The sequence below is a fragment of the Tenrec ecaudatus genome, chromosome 9 (genome assembly GCF_050624435.1).
Source record: "Tenrec ecaudatus isolate mTenEca1 chromosome 9, mTenEca1.hap1, whole genome shotgun sequence".
Lineage (NCBI taxonomy): Eukaryota > Metazoa > Chordata > Mammalia > Afrosoricida > Tenrecidae > Tenrec > Tenrec ecaudatus.
In genome coordinates this window covers 81,770,288-81,787,114 of record NC_134538.1, presented here as the reverse complement: position 1 = coordinate 81,787,114, position 16,827 = coordinate 81,770,288, and the positions used below count along the sequence as shown (strand labels likewise).

Here is a 16,827-nt window from a genome sequence, read left to right as displayed (position 1 = left end):
GCAGGAACAATTGTGAGCACGGAGCAGGACTGGGCAGTGCTTCGCTCTGTTGTGCACAGGGTCGCTATGGGTTGGAATAACACGGACAACAACAAATGGTTGAGGGTGTCCAGGCAAATGGCGGATTAGACTCAGCTCCAATTGCAATCTGGGAATTGGCTTACTGATTTAGACCTCTCATTTAGTTCCCCTAAATGTTTTATCCCTCTTTATCAAGAAATTTCAAAACCTGATTTTAGTGATCATACAACTCTTCTTTTTAAAGAAATCTTGGATGTGACTTATTATTATTTTATTAATTAGGCTTAATACATATATCAAATCATTCCATATTTCAGTCACATGCAGCAGAATTGTATATTTGCAACCACAGTTTCCAAGCATTCTTTACTATGTAGACCCCTTGACATCATCGCCACTTCACCCCAACACCACCTCCGTGTCCCCCTCCCCCAGAACCCTTATTTCACTTGCTGACTCTACAGGTTCACCAGTCCAAGTTTTCATACCCCCCAAAAGGAGAAATCATATACCACAACTTCAACAGGGTGACCCCCAATGAAATAATACTCCCAAGACACCCCTAATATATATATAATAAAAAACCAAAACAATACAACCCCCCAAAATACATAAGATTTTGGAAACCAGATCAAGTCCAGCATGCATCCAACAGGGACTCTTCGGACATGTTTAACGGCTCAAGTCAGGCTTCTGCCTTTGACGTTCTATACTCAACTTACCAGGGTACTCCGTTTAGTGACCACTTTCCTCCTATCCCTCAATTGTGGCTAGACGGAGTTCACTGGAGCTTTATTTCCTGTATACTTCCACAAATGAATCTTGGCTTCCACTGTCGACAGCCTTCTGCAAACCAGATCAGCAGACTCTTCTTGATGTGATTGAACTGTTGAATTTTATGATCTTTGAATTATGTCAATACAATCATTGGGATAAAACATTTTCATGATGTTCCTGCTGGGAGCAGCTCCTTCACAGAGAGGATGGCAGGGCCAGCCTCAGCTTGAGACATGACTTCCCTTCTCTTGATGACAGTACAGGGAGAGCAGCTCGTTCGACCCAGCCACGTAGGGGCAAACCAAAAGAGGCGTGCAATGGCCAGACATGGGAGCAAAGCCACAGAGTCCCTGAGGAATCCTGATTGTAGATTTCTGACTCGGAGGAAGTGTTTGGCACCACATCTGAGCTGGTTGGGGGATATTCACAAGGGTGGCACACTGAAAATTTAGAGGTGTAACAGGGGCTGGGGTGGGGCACTATCTGCTCCAACCATGACTGCAGTAAGCGCAATGGGGACTTGCAGAATGCGCACCTTTTGGACATGAAGGCTGAGGACTGAAAGGGTATAAGTGGTGTCAGGTAAGTGGGTCCAGATTCGGGACCCGGAACGAAAAGGGGATTGCACTGATGGATTCTAACAGGGCCTGCTCGCTACTTAACAGAAAGATATTCATCTAGTCTGGCTCGGATACCAGTTAGACTTGGAACTATTTGGTCTTTCTCCCTGTGTGTGTGTATCTATATAAGATAGGCAGGATAAGCAGTCCCAATGAGACAGCAACCGGATCCACGGTTGGGGTGGGGGTGGGGTTGGGGGGTGGTGAGCCAATAATGACCGGACAGGGGAAGAGCAGGGCTCTAAAACTGACAGTGAGGAAGGTGTTGTGTCCCTGGTAGTGTTTGATCAGTTGCAAGGTATCTACGAGGAATTACATGATGGTGGGGCAGGTGGGGGAGAAAAAAGGAAACCGAGTGATTCCAGGAACCCAAGTGGAAGGCAAATTTTGAGAATGACGAATGCAACGAATATATAGGGGTGCTTTGCTCAATTGATGTATGTATGGATTGTGATGGGAGTTGTATGAGCCCCAATAAAAAGATTTATTAAAAAAACACACACGAAAAGAAAAAGAAAATAACAATTATATATGTGTAGAAATAAAGATGTGTATATATGTAAATGTATATAAATGTAGGTGTATCTGTGCATGTATGTTTATATATGCAAATATAAGCAGGAAGCAGATGGACTTTGGGCCTCTACTTGAAATTTGCCTCAGTACAAGAACAGTTTTTTTCTAATAATGTAGCACTGTATGATACTCACCTTCCTGAAATGATTGCTAAAGACAAAATAGGTGCATAAGCAAACTTGGTGAAGAAAGTTGATGGAACCTGGCTATCAAAAGATATAGCACCCGGGATCTTAAAGGCTTGTAGTTAAACAAACGACCATCTAGCTGAGAAGCAACAAAGCCCATATGGAAGAAGCACACCAGTCAGTGTGATCAGGACGTGTCGACAGGTATAGGTATAAGAAGATCAAAAACAAGCAATCAAATTGACGAGAAGGAGCATGGACAAAATCCACCTGTAAGATAACTGGGCAGCTCCTCATCGAAGGACCACATGGGAGGGATGATAAATCCAGGGTGTCCTCTAGTTCTTTAATTGTTCCTCTCATACTATTATGGTCTTTGTTTCACCTCATTAATCTTGTTAGACCTGTGTATATATATTAATTTGTATAACTAAGATGGTTGGATACATGAAAGCCAAGATAGACAACCCTTCAGAAACTGTAACGGGAGTAGTGATTCCCTGAGGATATGGGAATGGGTGGGTAAGGGGGAGCTTATAGCAAATATAATCCCACTTGAAGGGATGGAATAAGGGAATTGTCAGTGAATTAATATATTGGATGTGGTAGGATATGGCAAAAACAAAACAAACCAACAAAACCAATAATAAATAATACATAATAAGACTAATAAAAATTCCTGAGAGGTAGAGTGAGGAAGGGAGGGGGTAAGGGGTAGCTGATATCAAAGAGTTGAAGAAGAAAGAACATGTAAATGCTTGGAAACTTATTGTGGCAGTAATTGTACAATTATGCTCGATCTAATTGATTTATGGAATTTATAATATCTGTAAGAGTTCCCAATAAAATGATTAACTGAAAAAGAATACATTTCAAAAATTCAGTAACGTTGAGAAAATTGTGCGGTAAACACCCATATGTCCATTACCTAGCTATTAATCCTTCGCATGTGATTATACTAGCATGACACCTGTCTGGGTCCATTCACAAGAAGGTCCTGATTGCACAGGGTGCCGCAGGCACACTTCCAGCCTCCGACTCGGAACAGGTGGGAGCGTTTCCTCCCGAACCCGATGGAGGGGTCGCAGGAGGGCGAGTCCGGGCCCCGCGGAGCCCCTCCGGAGCCGCGCCCGCCTGGGGGTCTGCGGCGGCGCCCCCGGGCAGGAGGGCGGGGCGGGGCGGGGCGCGCGGGGCCCCCTGGGGCGGAGCTGGGCACTGCGGCCCCGGGCGCCCGAGCTGCAGGCTGGCGGCCAACGCGGCGGTTCTACGCGGGTTCTACGCGGGCGGCGGGCGCGGAGCGCGGGCGCGGGACCGCTACGTGCGCCGCCGGGCGCGCGGGGTTGCGCTCGTGTGCGCTCGTGAGCGCTCGCCGCCGCCGCGCCTTTGAGTCAGCAAACTCTGCCTGTGCTCGCCGCCGCCGCCGCCGCCGCCAGGCCGCCCTCCCGCCCGCTCGCCCGCCGCGCCGCCCGGCCTGCCCTCGCTGCCGGCAAAGCCGCCCGTAAGTCGCGGGAGACCTGCGGGGGAGGCCGCCGGGGTGGGGACGCGGCCGCTTCTTCCTGCCCCGAGGCGCGGGGGCCCTTCGCGCTCGCTTAGGTGCGGGGCTCCGCGGAGGCTGGGGTTCCGTGGGATGGCACGGGGCGCTGCCAGCTCTCCAGCCGCGGTGTGCGGGGGAGGAAGAAATAGTGGGTGTGTTGGGCCAGGGGAGGGATGGACACACGGGCCCAGGGGTTCACTGACCGAAAGACACCCTAGGGATAGAGGGTGTGGCAGAGGTGGAATCCTGAATTCTAGAAAACGTGGCCTGACACCCGATTGGGGTTGGGTAGGATTTTTTTTTTTAATTCACGAAAGGGTAGTGTTGAGTTTAGACATTAGCAGGGATGGGCGGCAGGGTTTAGGGGAGGAGGGGCGGGGATTGGGGGGCAAGGCCCCGGAGAGGAAATCCACGCGGGCTAATTACCCTACCAGGTTTGGTAACGCCATGGGAAAGCGACAGCCTTGATCTCGGGTTCTGGATGATTCCTGTTGCTCAAAAATGTCACGGGGTATTGACGGGGCGGGCTCACGGGACCTACCTAGCGCAGCCAGCGTGTCTTGCGTGCAAGGAGACTTCTATGACTGCAGGACGCGTTTATCTGTAAGGACAGTGGATTAAGACATTTCCAGCGGGGGCGGAGGCGGCTTGGGCTCTCGAATTTACCTATCCTTTCACAGCTGGGGACACTAAGGCGGGGTGGGGTGGGGGGGGAGGGTGTGTCTCAACTAGGGGTCTTTCAACCACCTGGAGGAGAAACAGGCCTAGAGCCAGGGGAGCTTCTGATTCCCACACTAGTTTTCGGCGCCCCTGGTGGGTGGGGGTGGGGAGGGTTTTAGAAGCATCCTCTCCATCCATTCAGGAGTTGGCTGCTTCGAGTGGGAGAGAGGACTCTCCTGCCCAGTAGAGGGGCTGGGAGCAGCCAATGGGGTGATGTGAGAGACTCCTGCTGCTGGGGCACTTCTGCCATGGCTCACAGGGATCAAGGCAAGCAGACCCATTTCCTATGGCTTGCATACACTAGCCCCCACCCCACCCCCAGCCTTTTTTTTTGAAGGGAAATATCCACTTTCAGGTTTACTAACCTCACTTATTCACTGTCATCCACTCGAGTCTGACTCCCAGTGACCCTGTGGACAGGGTGGAACTGCTCCGTGGGTTCCCAAGACTGGAACTCCTTAAGGGAGCTGAGAGCCTCACCTTGCTCTCCCCAGAGCAGCTGGTGGATTCAAACTGCTGACCGTATCATTGGAAGCCCAACATGGAACCCAGTACACCACCAGGGCTCCTTAGGTTGCCTCACAGAGCCATCTTAATAAAGATGCTAAAGAAAAGCATTTAGAAGGAAGCACATGAAGAAGTGAAAGAACATGGGTAGCTTTGCCTGGTTCAATGATCACTGTTTCTGGTGTCAGGCCTTTTATTCTCACCATCTTGCTGCGGAGGAAACTGGTGTTGAAATTGGTGTTGCTCAGGCTGCCGCAGCTCCGCTTGGCTGTCTCTAGACTTGAGTGTTAGTTCCACCTCCCACAACCACACTGGGTTGTGTGAGGCACTTCCTCTTATTTATCCCCTTGAGCATGATACCCTAAAAATAGAAATAAACACCTCTAGTCTTTCTCAGATAAAAAGATATTAATCCAAGATTTACTTCCCCAAGCCCGCATAACTTCAGAACACTCTTGATAATCATGTTTTCAGCCTGAGGCCCTCTGCTCTGCTCTGGGTTTAGTGGGTTCACCTTGCTAGCTAATAGCTTCTTTTCCCTCTTGCTGGCCTGCTTGTGGTTTAGTAAGCACTCGCAAAAGGTGGAGAGAGAACTGATTGAGACCATGGCCCACACAGCCTTTTGGTAAAGAAGGGCTTTTGGCACAAGTCCTGGTTTACAACCCTGGAGAAATTTCCAAACCTGAGTCTATAATCTCAAACCAAACCCAACTCACTACCACTGAGGCAATTCTGACTCAGAGTGACCTTGAGTTTTCCAAGATTCCGTAAAGACAGTAATGCTTTACTGCACTAGAAAGCCTCATCTGTGGCTGATGGTTTCAAACTGCTGACTTTGCAGTTAGTAGCTCAACATGTAACCCACAACGCCACAAGGGCTGGCCTGTCATCCAGCGGGTCAGAATTTGTTTTGTTAGTCTGTAAACCCTGTTTAATTCACCCAGCGGCTGTATGAGGTAGTCGTTTCAGCCCCATCTGAGTTGAAGTCTCCACACCATGGTTGCCTACCTGATGTGCTTTTGGCAGGACACTTATTTTATTTTAAAAAACATTTTAAAATAAAATAAAAATTAAATAAAATAATAAGATACGAGGCCTGCAAGGTGATCTCAGCCCAGCCTTGCATCTGAGATGCCTGGGTGTGTTGTATAAGTGCTAATGATTGTAAAAATGAGGCCCACAGGAAGCGAGTGACTTGTTTAATGAAGATAAAATAAGCAGATAGATATCTGTCAGAGCGGGGACTCAAACCAAGATCCTTTGGTTGCCTAGTCAGGAGAAACATGAACCAGAAGATGCTGACGTTGGAGAACCAGCTGCGATTTCACACGGGCTGTCCAGCCCGGGTCAAGAAGAGCCTCAGTGCAATGGAGGCATGTTAGTTCGTCTGGTTACCCGGCGTGGCAGCTCCACTGTATCCCCAACCCTGGGAGAGAGGCACACTCATCAGGGCTGCTGGACCTCAAGATAGGCTTCTAGTACCAAGGAAGGAAGGAAAGCCATGGCAACCTCCATCATCTGTGACAAAATCTGAAAAGGAGCCAGTGGGCTGGGTGGAATGACTGTTGACGAGATGGCCATTTCGATGGAAGCGGACATTGTGTAAGGAAGCTTTATCGAACACTGCTGTTGACGTGGATCCACCAGAAGCAAACTCACACTTAGATGAAGTCTATCAAAGAAGTGATCAAGAAGGCAGGGGTGAAGTTAAAGTGGAGCCAATTAAAACAAGACAAAGTTAGAGAAAAAAAAAAAGACACAGTCAGAAAGCCCCCGGCAGATCCAGCTTTATAAACGCCAAAGCCCCCAGTTGTTACCATCATGGGCCACGCTGATTGTGGGAAGACATTGCTTGACAAGTGGCAGCCCAGGAAGATGGAGGCCATCGCTCAGCACACGGGTGCCTTTCTTGTCTCTGCCTGCTGGGGAAAAGATCACCTTCCCTGATCCACGGGACATGCTGCCTGCTCAGCAGTGACAGCCAGAGGTGCTCAGGTGACTGACGTTGTGACAAAGCTGAGGCTGCTCCTGAAAAAGTGCAAAGAGAGCTGCTGGCTTAGGAAGGCGTGTGTGCAGGTGATGGAGGCCCTGTCCAAGCAGCGGCCATCCCTGCGCTCACGGGCAGTCCTCTGATGGCTGTGTCAGGAGCAACCCCTGCTCTGGCAGCAATGTTAGAGCTCCAAGCAGATCCCGCTGGTCCAATGGAAGGAACACAAGTGGGGTCTTTCACAGACAAAGCAAGAGGTCTGGTTCTTACAGCTCTAATAAAAAAAAAAAAAAAAACTTTGAGAAAAGGCTCGATTCTGGTTGCTGGAGAGTGTTGGGCAAAGGTACGCTCGATGTTTGACGAGAGTGGTAACCCCCTCAGTGAGGCCTGCCAGTGGGAATCATAGGCTGGAGGGACCTTCCTTAGGTGGGAGATGAAATCCTTGAAGTAGAAGCTGAGACAAGGGCCCGTGAAGTTGTCTGAGCTGGAACAGGAGAACAATAAGGATGATCTGAAAATAAAAGAAGAAAAATAAAAGGAATATCAGGCAAGCATGGTGACATGAACTGTCAGCTCATACTTTGAGCCACTTGGAAAAAGTGTTCCAGATTTCTCTATCAGCTAATACTTAATTTAGGACTCTGTGTACCAGACCCTATTTCAAGCTTATTAACAACTCTTGAAGTCAGTATTGCTTTTGTCCCCTGTTTCCCCACAGATGAAGAAACTGAGGATGGATTTGAATCTGGATGGATTTGAATCAGGCAAGCTGGCTCCACAAACAGTGTGCTCAGACACTACCCCAATCAATGTGTGTACACGGCTTAGCTAGGCTCAGTCAAGGACAACTCTGTTGGTATTTTTATTTATTTTTCCCTAGACATCTACTTACCCCCCCACGACTCCCACCCCCCAGTGTCTGTAAATCAGGAACCCAAACCATCTCCCATCACATTAATTTGGGATAGAGTGGGATTTTTCCCTAGGATTTCTGAGGCTGGAAATCTTTATGGGAACAGAAAGAAGCGTTATCTGTCTTCTGTGGAGCTTCTGTGGGTTAGACAGTTGACCTGGTGGTTAGCAGCCCTGTGCTTAACTCGAGGTGCCACCAGGGCACCGTATCTGCAAAGGATGTGCTTTAAAGAGTTCTGTAAATGATTCGGGTTTACTGGGCTTTCGTGCTTCTCCATGTGTTCCCATTGTATTCTGTTGTTTTCAAAAGCTTGTCTTCACATGGGATGGAGTTACTGGATCATCTCTGAACCCTGTTGAAACAAGAGGAGTATTGGGTCTTGCTTACAACTTCTGGTTTCAGACCCATCTGCATTGGAATCATCACACAGGTGCTTCCTAGCTGAAGTACTGTTGCCAGGGCACTTCCAAAACAAAAAAAAAAAATCCAAGCTCACTGCCATCTCGTCAGTTCTGACTCATCGCGACCCTTTTCAGTGGGTTTCCAACACTGTAAGTCTTCCCAGGAGTAGAAAGCCTAATCTTTCTCCTGAGGAGCTGCTGGTGGTCTCACTGCTGACCTTGTACTTAGCAGCCCAACTCGTAACTACTTTGCCACCACGGCTCCAGTAGCAGGGCACTTAGCCTACCTATAATCTGAGTTAGCTTTTCTTTAGACAAATAAAAAAAGGCTAAGGATAATTGGTGCATCCAAAGATTGTCCATAAGGATAGTTGAGATTTACGAGCATTTACCAGGTAGGCATTGGCGATCCGGACTCTAGGGGTATAGAGACAGACATGCCTTAAGGAGTCTGTGAACCCCTAAAATGTTAGTTCGTGTTCATATGCAAAAGGCATTGTGTTAGTCTGGGTTGCCTAGAGAAACTAATCCAGAGACACTCATGCATGTGTAAACAGAATTTTATATCAAAGAGCAATTTTATATTGAGAAAACATTCCAGCCCAGTCCAGATCAAGTCCATAAATCTGATATTAGTCCATATGTCTGACACTAGTCCATAAATTCCTCTTTAGACTCATGCAGTACATGCACTGATGCCAAATGTCTTGGATTCTCTGTGTTTCTGGCTCTGATCTGTACCAGTGTACATCCTCTGGTCTAGCTGGATTTGTAAGGTAGAATTGAGATCATGATAGTGTATGTGGGAGGAAGCATTAAAGAACTAGAGGAAAGTTGTATGTTTCTTCTGTACTATTATGTACCCTGACTGGCTGATCTTCTCCCCGTGACCCTTCTTTAAGGGGATGTCAGTTGCCTACAGATGGGCTTTGGGTCTCCACTCTGCACTCCCCCTCATTCACAATATGATTTTTGTTCTTTGATGCCTAATACCTGATCCTGTTGACACCTCGTGATCACACAGGCTGGTGTGCTTCTTCCATGTGGGCTTTGTTGCTTCTCAGCTAGATGGCCTCTTGTTTACCTTCAAGCTTTTAAGACTCCAGATGCTATTTCTTTTGATAGCTGGGCACCATCAGCTTTCTTCACCACATTTGCTTATGCACCCACTTTGTCTTCAGGCATAGTGTAGGGAAGATGAGCATCATGGAATGCCAGTTTAATAGAACAAAGTCTTCTTGCATTGTGGGAGTCCTTGAGTAGATGCCCAATGTCCATCTGCTACCTTAATACTAAACCTATAAATATATGCACATAGATGTCCCCATTGTCATATATGAACATATTTACATATACACAGGCCTGTATTTAGTTGGTCAAACATTTAATGAACTCACTCCTGACAGCGGTTACTCATTGGCCTGCTAACTGCAATGTCAGCAGTTTGAAACCACCAGCTCCTCCTTGGGAGAAAGATGGGGCTTTCTACTCCCATAAAGAGTAACAGTCTCTGCATCTCACAAAAGCAGTTCTGTGCTGTCCTATAGGGTCACTGTGAGCCAGAATCGACTTGATGGCAGTAGGAGTAAGACTGTGATGGCTGGAGCTTCTTCTTAGATGAGGCATGTGATGTTAGTTGGCATTGATTTAGCTGACCTTATACAGCCTGAGGCCTGTACATTCCCCACCCCTGCTATATAGGGTGACCGTGAGTTTTTTTTTTAATTGGGGGCTCTTACATTTTTTCATATTTTCTTTCTTTTTTTTCAAAAATGTTTTATTGGGGGCTCTTACAGCTCTTATCACAATCCATACATCAATTGTATCAAGCACATTTTTCTGTTTAAACCTCCCAATAGGCTGCCCAGCATGTGAGATCAGCAAAGCTTTCTGGGAGCTCCTGTCACAATACAGCATTTGGGAATGCTCTCTCTTTGGAAGAGCCACTCTCCTGTGGTTGGCTATGGGGTCTGAACGATGGGTCTTTCTTCCCCTGTAAACAGTGGGAGCCTTGCAGATTCACAGCTGAGTCACTGTGAGGCAGCATCGACTACACAATGGTAGTGAGAGGCTGAGAGGTGACTCTTTAGACAGGAGGCTGAAAACTATTTGGAGGAAAAAAGAGACAGCATGCGTGGATTGAGACATAAAGAGGCCATTTCATTTTCATGGTAGAACTGTTGTGGAGAATTTTTGCTGAGAGGATAGTAGTGTCACAGAATTTCCCTGAAGTCTGAGCTCTCTGTCTAGTGTGTGAATCAATTCCTAAATTCAAAATTGCTTAATTCAGATGGTGGTTTTCCTCGAATTATACTGTCTTTAGCTTTAAAAACAACCAGCCAGCCAGGCCAACCCACCCACCCACCCCAAACCAGCATTCTTTCACCATTTAGTTTTCTTTCTTGAGTGTAAATCAAGAGTCTGGGTGGTGGCGTGGGTTATTCATTGGGCTGCCAACAAGGTCAGCAGTTGCTCTGGTAAAGATTCACAGCCTTGGAAACTCACAGGGGGCAGTTCTGCCCGGACCTACAGGAGTCAGGGTGGACTCAATGTCACTGGGATGAGCTGAGTCCTGTTACCCTTTCACTGATGTTTTCTTGATCTACCCCCTACTTCCAACCCCATAGAGCACTGTCTCCCCTGAACTTTGCGACTTTAACAATCTGGATTTCATAGTATTTTGCCTGTGTGCAGAGTTTAAAAACATGTATTTTCTTGCACTCAAGAAATCCTGTTCTGTAACAGTGGAACTTACAATGATCTAGGTAAATGCCCTATTTATGCCTGGAGTGATTGTCTTAGTTACCGCCAAACTCACTGCCACCCAGCAGATTCTGACTCACGGCAACTCTGTGGGCCAGCCAGTCGCATAACCCTCTAAGCCACCAGGGTTCCTTCCTTACCTGCTGCTGTGTAGAAGAGGAAGCCCCTCTGGGAGGTGGATTGGCCAGAGTGGGGTCAGAGAGAATCATTGTGAAGATGGCGCAAGATAGGGCGGTGTTTTGTTCTGTTGTTCAGCGGGTTGCTATGAGCTGGACAAATACCACCACAAGTGGGCGCCTTTCAGGAAGAGGAATTTCTTTTCTCACAATTCTGAGAGCTAAAAGTTCAAATCAGACTCTTAGCCATGTTGATTTATTCTGTGAACCTCTTCTCTAGCGTCTAATCTACCAGGGACCCTTGACGTTCCTTTGATTGAAGACAGACCCTGTATTTATCGCTCTCCCTCTCTGAGGATCTGTTCCTTTTGTAAGATATCGCCCAGAAGGGGCTAGCCGTTTGACTCATATTTTACCACTATGACCACATGAACATCAAAGACGACCAAACTTGTCCACGCCTAGTGATCCTGTAGGACAGAGTAGAACTGTCCCTATGGGTGTCAGACTGTAAATCTTTATGGGAATAGAAAGCCTCATTTTTCTCCCAAGGAGCAGTTGGTGGTTTGGAGCTGCTGAACTTGTGGTTAACAGCCCAGGGTGTAACCTATTAGCACACCAGGGACACTATAGTGCCAGTTGGTATGGACTCAGTGACAGTGCGTTGGAGATATCCAAACAGGTCTGATACATAGTACGGAGGTTAAGGGTTCTCCTTTTTTTCCCCTACGCACTTCATTCTGTAGTGATGCTTCTGATGTTCCGTCACCCCACCTTTCTGTTGCCCAGGCAACCTGGACACCCTGGGAATATAGGCGAGGAACATCTACCCTGCTCCTCCAGTCCTGACTCCTTCCTGGCTCATACTTGAAGTTTCCAATTCCATTCCTAGTAGCTGCCAAGGGACCTGCCATCAGAGAGCCCTGGGTCCAGAGAAGAGCAACGAGGGGTGAGAGGTGTTTAGGTGATGCCAACAGACAAAGACTGCCTAGGACCAGACCTGCGTCCAACGAGTCTTGGTGGAGCAGGGGGTTGATTAAACATTGGGCTACTAACCCCAAGGTTGGTAGGCTAAAGCTCCCTACTTACCACTCTGTAGGAGACAGACTACGTGCTCCCATGAAGATGTACAGTCTTGGAAAGCATGAGAAGCAGTTCTGTTCTGTCCGGGAGGGTTGCTTCGAGTTGGAATTGACTTGGTGGCAGTGGGATAGAATAGTCCTAGGTCCAAAGTAGATGATAAAGTTTTATCATTTATTTTCTGGGTACCCTGTATTTGTTTGACTGGAAGACAGGTTTTAGAAAAGAGTGACATTCACATTGGTGTGGTTGACGGTTATCTTTGAGCCAACAGTCTGTGAGCCAGGTACCATGGTTTCTGACTGGGTTGGTCAAGATACTTTGTTGCTATGCAACTCATGGTGCTCTTGTTTTCTAAGAGGGAGATTATGTTTCTAGCAGGACCTGTGATTTTACTTGGTCGAATTATCTTTAGGACACACCCACATTTTACAAATTTGGGTCCTTTCCAGTGTTGCTTTGGGCTCTAACCAAATGTAAAGGACTCTTTGGAACCTCTGGCTAACAGGGCTTCCTCTCTCATACTTCTTGCTCCGCTTATCTCCCAGGCACAGCCCAACTCAGCTTGCCCCTCTCTGCCAAGCACAGCCTGGGGCTCTTGCAGGATCTCTATTCCATCTTGCAACTTGACTCTTAGCCTTCAATGTCAACAACAGGTCTTTTTGATACAGTAAACCCATTGCTATCAAGTTGATTTTGACTCATAGTCACGCCCCTTCCCCCACCCCCATGATTTTCTAGTTTTCCCTGCTCCAGTTCCCAAGACTGCTTTTGCATGGAGGGCAACTTTGGGTGGACTCGAACTGCGAGCCTTTTGGGTACTGGCAAGCCCATTCACCATTTGTACCACTCAGTGCCACCTCCGGAGAGAATCAATTTGTAATAATTTTAGATCTCTCTCTCTCCCTCTCCCCTTACCCCCCCCCTCTCTCTCTCTCTCACACACACACACACACACACACACACACACACACACACACACACACACACCTCTAAAGGAGGTTCGGTCTTATCAGAGGGAACCCTGAACTCCTATTTGGCGTCTCCTCAGCTACCACCAGTGCAGCTTGGAAGTGAGGAGTGTGTTAGCCTCAGCACTGTCAGGGACAGTTCTCCTGAGGATGTTGAAAGGTTTGTCACTCTTCTTTCAAGACTAGACTATTCTTGCTAATCCCTTGCCCTGCGCTTTCTCTGCATTGTTAGAAAGAAGAGATCCCTAAAGTTAACTTCAGCCCAGAGGGCTTACAGTCCTACAGGCCATCCCTAAAGCAGCCACTTAGAGTCAGAAATAGATGGCCTTTCTTTCACCCATTTCCCAAGGTTTGTGAGGCCTCCAGGAGCCCTGGCTGCTAACTGCAGGGCCAGCAGTTTGAAACCACCAGCCGCTCTGAGGGCTTTCCACTCCTGCAAAGAGTTACAGTCTTGGAAACCCACAGGGTCAGTTCTACCCTGTCCTGTAGGGTCGCTATGAGCCGGCACCGACTCAATGACAGGGAGCTTGGTGAGGTCTCTAATCCCCTTCTGACCTCTTGCTGAGACTTTTCTGCTCAAAAGGGCTGGCCTGGATGTGATGCCAAAGGGTTTCCTTCACAGGCTCATTATCCTCTGATCTAGCCTCTTGGCTTTCCCCAACTTCTTCAACAGTCAACCCCCTCCCCCTTTTTTTGCCATGTGACTCTGAACTGCCTTACTTGCCCCAGCTTCACTGGCCACTTCCACTCGGCTCCCCACCGAGCCCCCCTTCCCCTGATCCCTCCGGTTGGCAGCACTGCAGGTCTGTCTTGGGCCACCTTCGTTTGCTCTGTTCATTCTCCCAGCACCTGTGTTTTTCAACATTTTAGTGCAGCAGAATCATCTGGGAAGCTTGCCAGAGCAGCGGCCACTCGATTTTCTGGTTAGATTTTGGGGAGACCTCGAATCTGTACCCTAATTCTGCCGGTGACCTAGCTACAGTGACCGGCCGTGGACACACTGGTTTTATTCATCTCTATGGCTCTAAATATCATCAGCAAATCGCCAACTCCTGATGTCTGTGTTCCGCCACTCACTCGTCTGAACTCAGCGTTTAGCACTGAACTTGACCGAGGCCCTTAGGTGTGTTGTAGACATGTCAGGTCTCAGCTTAACTTGCGCAGCATGGCTCATCATCCCTTCCTTAGTTTTGAGGGGCCTCCCACTTAGACAGGGAGCCCTGGTGATGCAGTGGATTAAGCGTTGGGCTGATAATCAAAAGGTGGCAGGTTTAGACCCACTAGCCACCCTGTGGGAGAAAGACGTCTTAGTCTGCTCCATAAAGATTGACACCCTTGGAAGCCCTGTTGCACAGCTCTGCTCAGTGCTGTAGTTAGGCGGTGGAATCCACTCACTGGCAGTTGTTTTAATTCAGCACTTAGTTTGGCGACCTTCTTTTACAAACAGAACAAAAAGCCTCACCAAATTCTGAATGCACAATGAGGGGCAAGACTATGGGCTTTTGTGCCCATGTGGATGTGAAACCGAAACTTCTTTAGCTTCCTGCGCTTTCCCTCTCTGTTCCCGATGTGCCCCAGACTCCCCTTCTCCCGCCTTCCCCAGCCAAATCCACACGGACTGCTACTGTCCACTCTGACCATTGTTCAGGCCAGAAACCCACGGCCATCTGCCCTCACCTCTCATCCAAACCATCCTGGTTCTGGATTGCCTCTCCCACCTGGTCCATCTCTCCTCCTACTCTGCTGGCCCACCCCCTCCGTCCTGGCCCCCCACACTGGCTGCCAGGGCTCTTTTCCCGGTCCCTTCTAAGCTAGGCCCTCTCCTTCCTCTTTGTTTCCCTCCCACCCAGTTTCCCAAGAGCAGCCTGCCAGAGTGAGCTTATTCATGAATTAGAACATGCCCCTCCCCTGACTTGCTCAGCCCGGCATTCGGTCAGGGTCATGTGTATGATGACTGGGTGCTGACAGGGCCTGTGGCGTGGGTGGAGAGGGTCAGGGCAAGATGGCCTTGGGGGAAGATGGTGGTTTCCAAGAAGTGGGGATGTGTCTTGGAAGGCAGACCAGGCCTGGTTTGGTCTTAGTTTATCATCTTTCATGGGCTACTTGGGTGCTGGGTAAGAACTGTGAAGCAGAAATGAGACGGGGCAGGTGTCCCTTAAGTCTTTGCTCTTATTTTAACTGTTGTGTGTGTGTGTGTATAATTATAATTTTAAAACCTTTGGGGATGTGATTTGAGTGCAAGGTTACAGAGCAAATTGATTGTCCATTGAAGTCAGAGACATTTTGTTTTGTGATGTTGGTCACCTACCCCCAGTATAGCAGCATGATCCCCATCCCCTGGTTACTGCCGTGTCTACTCCCCTTTCTCTCCTATCCCTTTCTGTCTTCTGAGCTCTATCAGGAGCCCAGAGAAGCTTTTTAGCTCTTCCAGGGTTGCTTGTTCGAAGGAGTGCATACATCCTTGGTGTTCACCTCATAGGGCTGTTTGTTGTTTGGCTGAAAGTTGAGTCCAGGGGGTGAGTGGAGTTTCAGGCTTGAAGGGTGACTTAAGGACCGTACACTTGGGTGTTTTCACACTTTCTGTCTGACCAGTAAGCCTTCTCTTTTATATGATTTTGAGTTTGGGTTCATGTTTACCTCCAATTCTTCCCAGGATCTTTTAAGTGATCTCCTTCAGAGACGTTGGTGGTGGTAGCTGGGTACCATCTAGTTTCTTCTGGTCTCAAGGGAAAGAAGATTGAAGTTTGCATGGTCCATTAGTTCTTTTAACTATTTTTAAATATACATCTTTGATCCCCCCCCCTCACTTGTGAGTACTCTGGTGATATAGTGGTTTGTATTGGTCAGCAGTTTGAAACCACCATCTATCTGCTCCTTGGGAGAAAATTTTTCACTCTTGTGAAAATGTATTGGTTAACCCACCGGGGCAGTCATACTCTGTCCCAAAGGGTTGTTATGAGGTGGAATGGACTCAATGGCAGGGAGTGAGTTTTTATTCTTTGTTTTGGATGGGGGCACATTACTAGTTGTGCCTTGTCACTTCATAGCTGTTAAGATCACAGCCACTACTCCGGACAGTAGGTTACAGAACATTGTCTTGTGAACTCTCTTATGCAAACTAACTTAGCTGTCTCTTGAGACTGGAGACCTAAGTCTTCTCAAGCCCACTGACTTAAACTTTGCCCCCCTGCATGTTCTGTCATATACATGGGTATTTTATTAAAAACCCACATGTAAGTGCAGGTGTGTTACTATCTTTTGCCAAACCTATAGGTGGCCATGCGTGTAGTCCTGTTGGTTCTTGGTTTTAACCGCATCTCTGGGTGTAAATCAGATTATGCCTAATTACTTCTGGGGAGGGAGGACTCATTCTCTTTTAGCCCACATTGTCACCTGTGGCTCCCTGCCCCTAAAACAAAATGGGACTCCAAAGGAATGGCTGTCGACACTCCGTGACTCACGCAACACTTGTGCGTCAGAGCAGACCTGTGCTTCACAGAGCTTCTAATGGCTGATCTCTTCAGAAGTCGGTCGCCAGGTCTTTCTTCCGAGTGGCCTCCGAGTGCACTTGAGTCTTCAGCCTTTCAGCTCATAGTGAGCCCCTTCACAATTTGTCCTGTGGTGGAGTGCAGTTTCTCAATGGGGCTCTTCTACTCAAGTCTCTGTAACTCCCACCCAGTCACTGGGTGGGACTTTGCACCAGGTTGTGTGAA

General features: G+C 48.0%; 1 protein-coding gene and 1 pseudogene across 2 annotated transcripts in view; both read left to right on the top strand.

The window, feature by feature from the left end:
- Positions 1–3,509: 3,509 nt before the first annotated feature.
- SNX10 (sorting nexin 10) overlaps positions 3,510–16,827 on the top strand; it is a 100,166-nt gene continuing 86,848 nt past the window's right edge. For both annotated transcript variants that reach the window (XM_075558262.1, XM_075558263.1), the window contains exon 1: positions 3,510–3,620. The gene's annotated coding sequence lies outside the window, so the exon portion shown is untranslated. The remainder of the gene's footprint in view (positions 3,621–16,827) is intronic.
- LOC142456024 (translation initiation factor IF-2, mitochondrial pseudogene) lies at positions 6,890–7,435 on the top strand (annotated as a pseudogene).